Genomic DNA, 10,887 nt, shown 5'->3' on the forward strand with positions numbered 1-10,887 from the left:
AAATCTAACCAATCACAACCTACGAACATATCACGCATATCCAACTAGCGGTATATCTCAAGAAACAACTAAGGGATCTCCTATATCTCAAGGGGCATGCCTTCTTCGCATAACCATTGGGCTAGCGGAAACTCCTCACTATTTCGAAAAAACCTACTAGTTGAAATATACGGTTGTATGGGAAAAGGGAACGCTGGCATATGTCGCAAATGGCTGGGTGTATCGCAGTACCTCAAGGGACACGCGACCGCACGCATGAGCATTGGAATACGGCGACACACCCACCATTTGAAAGACTTAACTAGTATTCCCACGCAAAAATACACAGAAAGTATAAAGAAAAACCTAAGTTCTAAATTATGGGTTGGAATGACCAAACCTCCAGAGTTCCTAAGGAAATATGCATGCGAGTATTCAAGATGTTCATCTTAATACTCGCGAGTGTTCACAAAAGCAAGTAAAAAGGTGCGAAGTTCACGATTATATAAATTTCAAGTCTATTTTCTCCTGAGAATTACCCAGTTTTAGCAGAGAAATAAGGCCCTATGTATATTCCCTATGATAACATGCAATTTTCTACTCCTCAAAATTCGAAATTCAAAGTGTTTTTCAGAATCAGAGACCAAATACGCAAGTAGTTTCGAAACTAACCTTGAGTTTTGACGATTATCCTGTGATTAGTTTCGATCGCTTCTGAAACTTAGGAGATTCGAGAAGAGAAGGCAGAGATCTGGAAGAAGGATTTGAGTCTTTGAAATTTCGGAGAAAAAGGAAAAGAGGAAAATGGAAATGAGAGGGAAAATAAGAGAATCGTTTCGTATCAGGGAGCTTAAATACCAATACCCCTCATAAATTGGGATTGTGACACGTGGCAACAGGAATATTGCCTAAGGTCATCCCATCCAACAGTCAGCCATGGGCACGCCTACACGGAAACCGAAGAGTTTCGTGACGTTGCACCATAAGCAGGATAAAATGCAATAATTACAGCCATCATTTTTCGAAACCCTCGATGGGACAACCAAAGGTCACCACCTCGTGACAACCTTTCATCTGTCTCTCATGTATAGTTTTCCTCATGACCCCACCTGTCAAGTCGCGAAACTGGGGCATGTGTTATAGTGAGATTTATCTCACTTAGAAACTCAAGACCAGACTCCTATTTGAAGGACACGTGTACTCAATTTCCCCAAGGAAAGTCGAGATGTCAATGAGAGACTCCTCGAGTTTAAACCTCGCCTGAACTAGACTCAGCGAGATGATGCGGATATGACCAAGTCTAATCGCATTCGTGTGACTCGCATTATGTAGGACCAAGGAACGGATTTAACCCGCATATACCAAGATATATGCGAGTATCCCCTCGATCCTCGTGCGAAAACATAGAGATCGATTCTCTATGATGCGAGCTGGTCCCGATGACCCAACAGCCTCGATAAACCGATGTAGACCTGCATGTCTTGGTTCTACCAGCTCATTATATACGATCTCCGTAAAAGCGACTGTACAAGAACGCAGATATCTTAGACTCAACTAAGTGTTGAATGCATTCTAAGTCCACGAGCTTATGCAAGAATGTGAACAGCCAACTAGCACTATAGAAGTCGCATACGTTGCTGTATTTAGTGAATAGAAATTGTTCTTCATTTATTAATGTTTACGTTTTTATAGCTTAATTATTGCCAATCAATGTATAAACGGATTGACAATGAATGCATGCAATCCTTGTGTAAATGATAGGACACTTGCTTTGTATATAAAGGAGTGATCCACTGTGAAATGGGACATATACTAAATCCTTGCAATAGTGGACTAAGCAGACCGTGATCTGACTGAACCACTATATTCTCTCGTGTTCTTTGTATTTCCAGTTTCGTTAAGTATATGTGTTCCCAGTTCGAGTACTCGCCGTTCTAGGTTGAATACTCGCACTTATTCATCATTTTATTATTATTATTATAATTTATTTTGGTATTGTAAAATTCCTTCAACAATATCCCAACTTTAAGCTAACACCTAATTGCGCTTATTTTGTTGGAACTGAGAATATATAATATTCATTTTATTTGATTATGGGAATTATACTTGTAAATAAGTTTTCCACAAAACCCATCTCACTTACATTTATATATCCTTGTTATATATTTTGATCCCATGTAATAGGCGTTTTAAGTGTATAGTATATTTAATGACTTTATGATTTTCGTTCCCATTGTTTCTTTTTTCTTGTTTGCCTGTAAGTTTCTGCAATTGTATTTGTTGTGCTCCTAGCTATCATTTTCTTTTAATGGTAACCCATAAAGTAAAGATCAATAAACATTGTGCTTGTGTGAACATAAGAAAGAGATGTTCTGAAATTGTGTTTGTGGTTCTATCATTTATTTATGTGGTGTTTTCTCAACAGTATCTTTTGATATAGGAAACTCATTATTATTTGTAATATATATTAATGTAACTTCATCACCTCGTATTCTTTGCTAAAATCATTAAAAATTTTAGTTTTCATCATTGCATTCAAATTTCCAATAGCTATAGCTCTAGGTACTCTGCAGTTATATACACATATATATATATAAGATTATTTCAAACAAGCCATATATAAAAGTAGTTACATATATATAGTGCTAACCTTCAAATACTTAATATATTTTATACCTTCAAAATGTTTCTTTAACTTTCTGCACAATCCAAACCAAACCAAACCAAACCAAACCCCTTCCAAGTGATTAGAAGTTAGATTTTTGTTTTCGGTTATTTGTTTTTGATTTTATGATGATTATTACGTTTGGTTTAGTATTTGAGAGTTGTCTTTAAAAAGGGTTCTTAGTAATGACCCTTTTTTTTTTAAAAGAGTTTTGTTTTTGCTTACATTTTTATTAATATTTTCTTAGCTAGTGAACTAGTGTACCTATTTCTGGTTGTTCTTTTGATTAAGTTAATTCTTGTTTATTTTCTTTATTTAGTTGCTTTGAAGAATACTAATAATAATTCCCTCTCTTAAAAGAAAAAGAATAATATATATAAATTTAAGAATCAACATGTATATATATATATATACTATTGCTTATGGTTCTGTAACTTGTATATATGTGGATTACTTGTAGGTACGAATGCATTGAAAATGATTTGTTGAGCTCTCTTTTGAAAGCTTCTAGTATTGCTTCTAACAAGTCAACAGACAAAGCTTTAGAACTAGCTTGTTAATACATGGTATGTGTCCATCTTTTTGGAAGACTTAAAGAATCTTTTTTGGTACTCTCTTGTGGATCTAAACATTAACCCTTTGACAAGAACTGAGTTCACTCCTAAACTTAGTGATTATAACATCAGGGTGCCTTTGACCTAGATTTTGAGTTAGTGCATGTCTTGTTAATATATATATATATAAATATATATATATATATTTATATATAAATGTACATGTGTTATTTTGAACCTTTTAAGTTGATGATGAACATTAATGCATTGACTTTTTTCAATTTCATTAATTTGACAAGCTCCTGTAATATTCACACGTATCTTTTATGTACATCCAATATTCATATGTGTATTGTTTATTAAAATTGTAAACTCAAATAAAAAATCCAATAGCTAATGACTTTGCAAAGCCTAAATAATTTTTGAGTGTGACTGGGTAAACTTTCAAGAGTGTTCGTCATATAATTTTGTTGTAGATTTGTTACTGCCCATCTTGTTGTATATATGGCCAAGTCCTATTGGAGAATCAACATGTACTAATTAATTATTTATTTATTTAATTAATTAAGCTTAAACTCACTAAATCACATGCATGCATTCATTCATTGCCTAAAAGTTGTATTTGAGTAAAATACTATAGGCTACGGTTTAAAACTGTGGCCTATAGTATAGGCTACGGTTTAACACTGTGCCTAAAACACTATAGGTGACAGTTTTAAACTGTGGCCTATACTATAGGCCACGGTGTTAAAATGTAGCCTATACTATAGGCCACGGTTTAAAACCGTCGCCTATAGTGTTCACTATACGCGACGATTTTCAACCGTAGCCCATACTATTTTCTCGATAGTTTTCGACCATCGTCTATTCTACCCAGTATCCGCGACGCTCGTATAGGCGACGGTTTTATGGACTGTCGGGAATTCTTTGGCCGACAGTGTAAAACAGACGGAAATTTAGGGTTTTTTAGTAGTGTACTAGGTAGCAATGAAGCAAAAGTTACAGCAAATAACAGAAAATGACAGCTAATAGCTAACTAACAACATAACCGAAATCCCAACTAACTCACAACTAACACAACCAATTTTAATAAAGGTTGATTTCTAAAAAAGAAAAACAACATCAAGCTTAATAAAGTGAGTCATGACTGCTTTGTTTCACAGAGATGCAGTATGCAACTGGGATACAAAATGTTGTTTCATGATCATGAGGACAAAGTTCCTTGGTGCAAATTTGTCTGGGACAATATTAGTTTTGCCAAAAACACAAGTTCTCATCATCTTGTGGTTAGTCTTGTGGAGAAGAATAAGTACAAAAGAGAGAATTGGGAAGTTTGATGTAAATATCGATATGAAATGCTTGCATTGTGGAGAAGAAAATGAGACTATTGAGCACTTTGTTCTTTGAATATATGTACAGCAGTCAGCAGGAAGTGTTTGGAGGCCATAAAACAATAGTTGTATTATATTGGAATGTTAAAACCAGGAAGTTGAATCAGCTGTTGAAATGGATCTCAATGATGCATTTTGGCAGATTAAACAAACTGTAAACATAATTCAAGTTGAGAGTAATTAAACAATTAGAATCTGTGATCTTGCCTTGTAAGACTAACAGAGATCGATGATAGGAATTGTTTTGTAATTTGTAACTGTTAGTATACTTTTTTGGGTGTAGAGGGGATCCTAGGCTAATTGTTAGTCTTTTTATTAATAGGTGTAAAAGCTGATTGATTTTGTGTAATTGTTGAAAATTAATTATTTAATTAGACCAATACAATAATCTTATTCATAAAAATTCATTAAAAAAAAAATAATAAGCTTGATCAATAAATATTATGGAGAGACTATACATATTTCGTTGAATTAATTATTTCCAACGTTAGAAACCTTCACAATATGTAGTTAATTATTTACGTATCCAATTTCTGTACGTGCATGCATGCATGCAAGGTTTCAGTTGTAATTTTGGTATTGAAAAGATACACACCATTTATCACTTTCTCTTTTCATTTGTTTGATCTTCAAATACCATATCATCAATTTTTCTTTACGTGTAACTGAATAACGTATTACACTTTTATCAAAAAAAAAAAAAAAAAAAAAAAAAGTAATAAGGCACTACTACAATGTAAGTCTTTAGCTTCCCTTTTTTCAACCAAATTTATAAAAAGGGAAGCTAAAGGGGGTGAAAATATCTGTATTGACATTTAGAGGCGGTTATTAGGTATTAACCGACGCCATAGGGTACCACCTTTATTCGACACGTGGCACCTATGGCGTCGGTTAATACCTAATAACCGACGCCATAGGGTTATATATCAGCCACCCACAGCAGCCCCAAACCCACGAAAAAACCCTCGCCAACCACCACTAAAACAACCTCATTCTCTCTCATTTCTTAACCATTTTCCCCCATTTTTGTCTTAAAATCTTCTATTTTCTATACCTAAACCTATACTGTAAAAAAGTTTAGTTTTTTTTCCCTCTATATACCAAACCGAACCTATTATAAAGAAAGGTGGTGGGTATAACTCCGACCACCGATTTTAGCGGAGAAAACGTTGAGTCTCAACGTCCATTAAGGTATAAATATGCTTTCTATTCATTTTATTTATATACATTGGTATTATTTCGTTTTTGTAAATTTTTTTAGAACTTTTTTTATTTTATTAATATTATATTGTGTGTGTTCTAGAGGTGGTCGGATTTTTGTAGCATTTTATCGCCGGATTGCGTTTATAAGGTAAATATTTATTAACTTGATAAGTAATATATATGTATATATTTTGTGTTTTATTATTGAATATGTGTTATATATATCTTGTGTGTATATACTATTTGTGTATTTTGTGTATTTGTATTGTATATGTATTTGTTGTGAATGAGAATGAGAGGTAGTAGGAATTAATTAGTTTAGAGATAAAGTTTTTAAAATAATGGTAGTGTGAATATATAATTGATTATATATGTATATATATTTATATGTTATTTTTAAAAAAAATTAACTATGGAAATTAGTAACTAGCTAGTAACTTGCTACTTTGTTTAATAACTAGTAAGTAATTTAATAATTAAAATTTTAAATTGGTTGTATATTGCATTATGTTATAGGTTGTGTGCTAATCTTTGAGGGTCGACATATTTCGGTGTTGATCGGATTTGCAATAGGTATATCCATCCGCTAACCTTTTGTTAGTATAATTAATTATTAATGCATGCTTAGTTGAGTTTGAATATCTTAAATATTCATCCGTAGTGAAGTAGGTACTACGAATACATGTACTGCGGTCGGATGGGTGGATAAATTTTGTATTGTTTATGTTAGTTTCTTTGTTCTATATTGTTATATTTTTTTTTGTTTGTTACTTTAGGCACTTTTAAAATTTTTGGGAACGTCCAATTACAGCCGTTATGCGGCCAAAATTTCGGTAGAATTTGGATCAAATTTTATTATAAAAAACATAAATGTTAAAGGAAAAGTACATAACATAAATAACTAGGTTATTACTCGCTAGTTGTAAGAAATTAGGTGACGTAACACATTCATATTTGACTCAAAACATGTTCGTATTAGTAGGTCTTTATATTTGACTCAAAACATGTTCGTGAAATTAGGTGACATTTGTTTTGTTTGTTACTTTAGGCACTTGTCTTGTATAATCTAATTGATGTGTCTATGCATTTATTATACTTAGTAGGTCTTTATATTTCACTCAAAACATGTTCGTGTTAGTAGCATGATTATCAATGTCAAAGTTCATATTTGAAAGGTTCTCAAATTTTGTTTATTAATGGTGTTAGGAAAATATTATTAATATGTTTAAATTTTTTGGAAATGTTCAATTATAGCCGTTATGCTGCCGAAATTTTGGTAGAATCAGGATAATATTTGATTTTAGTTTCTCTTAAACTTGATTGTCAGGATTTTATCGGAAGTGACTTTATCGGAAGTCAAGTACATAATGTTTGGTATAAGGTATGTTTTCTTTAACTTACTTTTATAAGAATATTTTTTTATATATATTTAGATAATTAATCCTTAAATACTTAGAGTAATTTTCGAATAATATTAATACATAGGATAGATATTGTTGAGTGTTAAGGATAGATATACTAAGCTAAAAAAAATACAAAAATATTGGGATAATATACTAATTATTATACAAAACATAACTTAAAAATTATAAAAATAATACTAATATACTAGAAAAATACAAACCCATATTATAAAATTTAAATGTATAAAAATATTAAATTACATAAAAATTAAAATATTACAGATTATTTTATTATTCAATAAACTAATTATTATACAAAACATAACTTAAAAAATTATAAAAATAATAATAATATACTAGAAAAATACAAACCCATATTATAAAATTTAAATGTATAGAAATATTAAATTACATAAAAATTAAAATATTACACATTATTTTATTATTCAATATACTAATTATTATATAAAACATAACTTAAAAAATTATAAAAAAGATACTAAAATACTAGAATACAAACACATATTATAAAATATAAAATATTAATAAAAAAAATACCTAATATACAAACACTTAGAGCAATGTAAATTTGTATTTATTTAACTTTTAATTTAATTTTATTTATGCTTTAATTTAATTTAATTAATAATACAAAAATAAATTTAGATTTTTAATAAATGTAAAAAAAATATATTAATTAAAGCTGAAAAAAAATTTAGGAAACCCCTATGCAGTCAGTTATTTTATAAAAACCGACGCCATAGGGGTCCTATGGCGTCGGTTATTTCATAATAACCGACGCCATAGGAGTACATATGGCGTCGGTTCATATAAACCCTATAGCGTCACCCTGATCAGCGTCGGTAGCGAATTTCGTGAAAACCGACGCTGAAAGGGCTTAAAAACCGCCTCTAAAGGAGGTTTTTGTAGTAGTGAGGTATTAACTTTTCAATATTAATATGTATGATTATTCTCAATCAACTATAATAATAATAATAATAATAATAATAATAATAATATGAGCTATGGCTTCACTATAAAAAAATTGGGCAATCTCGGCACTCCTTTTTCGGTAGTTTCATGTGTTTTTCTTGAGATAGAGTCAAATCTTGGCGGTTTCCATAATAACCGTCGAGATAGGTGGTACTTTTAGAGTCAAATCTCAGCAGTTCTATGTACGTCTTCGTCGGAGTAGCAGCAACACTGGGAGTGAGTGGGAAGGAAAGCTTGATCAGAGAGAGGGGAAGAAGAAGAGGCGACGAGAGATAGCTAGGTTTTTTTTTTTTTATCTGAGCCTTTAGAAATAATAAATGAAAGAGAAGAGAGACCGTGTATAGGTTTTAATTTTTGGATAAATTTTTTTTTTCTTTGTTTATTAAGTTTTTAGTGGCCAATATAAAAGGAAGAGACGAGGATAATTAAGATAGACTTTGGGTGTTTAGTATGATTGATTTTGAGAGAGAGAGAGAGAGAGAGAGAGAGAGAGAGAGAGAGAGAGAGAGAGAGAGAGAGAGAGAGAGAGCCGAATATGTTGTCCTTATTATATTTTTTTTAATTTTTATTTTTGTTATAATTAAAAATATGCATGGTGATTCATAGTAGGGGTGCACAAAATATGGACCAAACTATTCAACCCAGCTAATCCAACATATTTTTTGCAGTAAAGGGCTATGATAAGAGTAGGTCATGACTCATTGGGTTGAAAAGTGATAAGCCATATAATTATGGATTGGTTATGGGTTGGACACATTTTAACTCTATATAACACAAACCAACCCATTTCTTGAAAGATGTTCCAAATTTGAGACAACTTATAACATACATAAAATATATTTTATATTCACAAAATATATACAAATATATATTTTACATTTTCATACGTAAATAAAAATATATTGTGATAACCTTAGAACGTGAATTAACCAAAAGACATCACTAACATGTAGTCCATAGTTACCCTACTACTTCTATCAACAAGCCTAATGTGAGAATCAATTACTATCTTAGTATTTTTTTAAAGCACTATATTACACACACACATATATATATATATATATATATATCATTTTTTTTTTGTATGTACTAGGTTGAATAATTTTATCCTATTTATAACATAAATATTAAAGTTTAAAATATTCATCTTAATGAACCCAACCCAACCCACCCCCTATATTATTGTACTAAGTAGGGATGGGTTGTACAATAAAAAAAATTAATGGTTTATAGCTTATCCAAATCACAATCATTGGGTTGGTCAATTAAAATATCTCTAACCCAGCTAACCCAGCCCATGTGCACCCTAATTCATAGAGTCGTGCTAAAGGGGATTGGGAAAGCGTGTACCTAGCTACTTGTTTAGCGTGTCACTAAAGCCACGTGATAGTCACGTGGCTTCAGTGACGTGCTAGGAAGGTTGGGACACACTTTTCCACTCTTTTCTTGTGTGACTCTATAGATCAATATTTTTAATAAAAATGAATCAAAAAATTATAGGTATTGCTCTTTAGTGACCCTTCATATTTTTAATGACCTACATTACAGGAGACTAATACCAAAAGTTTAATTGTGTAGGTCGCTAAAAATTACTCCTAACTCTTTAGTGACCCTCACAAAAGTGTGAATCACCATATATATAGTATCACCAAAAGGCTATATTGTAGTAGTGCGACTCTGATATCAAATTGTAACACCCTACTAGTTAAGGCACGTTACAGTATTTTTATAATTACTGTGCTAATATTTGCTAATAAATTAATTTTAACAAAAAATTGTGTTTAATAAAATTTTTGTAATAATTAAAACTTAAATAAACATAAAATCTTTTATATATATTTAAAACCTGAGATCCCGCAATTTATTTATACAATATACATATAATATATACATAATATACAAAAGTGTCATCTAACGACATACAACTCAAAAAGGTAATAACCAGCGGTGTCTCGAAGATTGCAATCCCCTAGGCTTAGACGACTCGATATATACAGTCTTCATCAAGCTCAGCTCTCACTGTGATTCAACCTAGGCTTTGACTTTACCAATACAAGAAAGTATATATGTGAGTCGACAGACTCTGTACAAAAATAATCACATACAATATATATCTGACTTGTAATTGAGCGCCAATACACTCAATTACCATAAGTTTACTAACCGCATCCAATGCGTATAAACTGAGATATGAATGTTCGTACTTATAGCATGGTTAACCATAATACCAACCAAAGCTCAGTAGTCTAGGGGCCCGTTTGGTACGCAGGATTGGACTGGATTGGACTGAAAAGGATTGGACTGGACTGGACAAGATTGGATTATGCTGAAAGTAATCCTGTGTTTGGTTTAAGAATGGACTGGACTATTTTATTTATTTCGTTTTAGAAAAAAAAAAACTTAAATTAAATAAAAATATATAATAATAAATTAAAATTAAAATATATAATAATAAATAAAAAAAAAAATAATTCGTAGCAAAAAAAATAATATATCATATATAATTAAGAATATATCATAAATATATAATAAAATATTTTGTCATATTTTTTATTTGATAAATAATTAAAATAGTAAAATAAAAATACTTGAATAATATAAAATTGTTTATTTTAAACACTAAGTTAATATAAATATTAATTTTTTAAAATATTTATATAAATTTTTTAGTAATTTAAAAATAATATATAATTTTATTG

The sequence above is a fragment of the Cannabis sativa genome, chromosome 5 (assembly GCF_029168945.1).
Source record: "Cannabis sativa cultivar Pink pepper isolate KNU-18-1 chromosome 5, ASM2916894v1, whole genome shotgun sequence".
NCBI classification, from domain to species: domain Eukaryota; kingdom Viridiplantae; phylum Streptophyta; class Magnoliopsida; order Rosales; family Cannabaceae; genus Cannabis; species Cannabis sativa.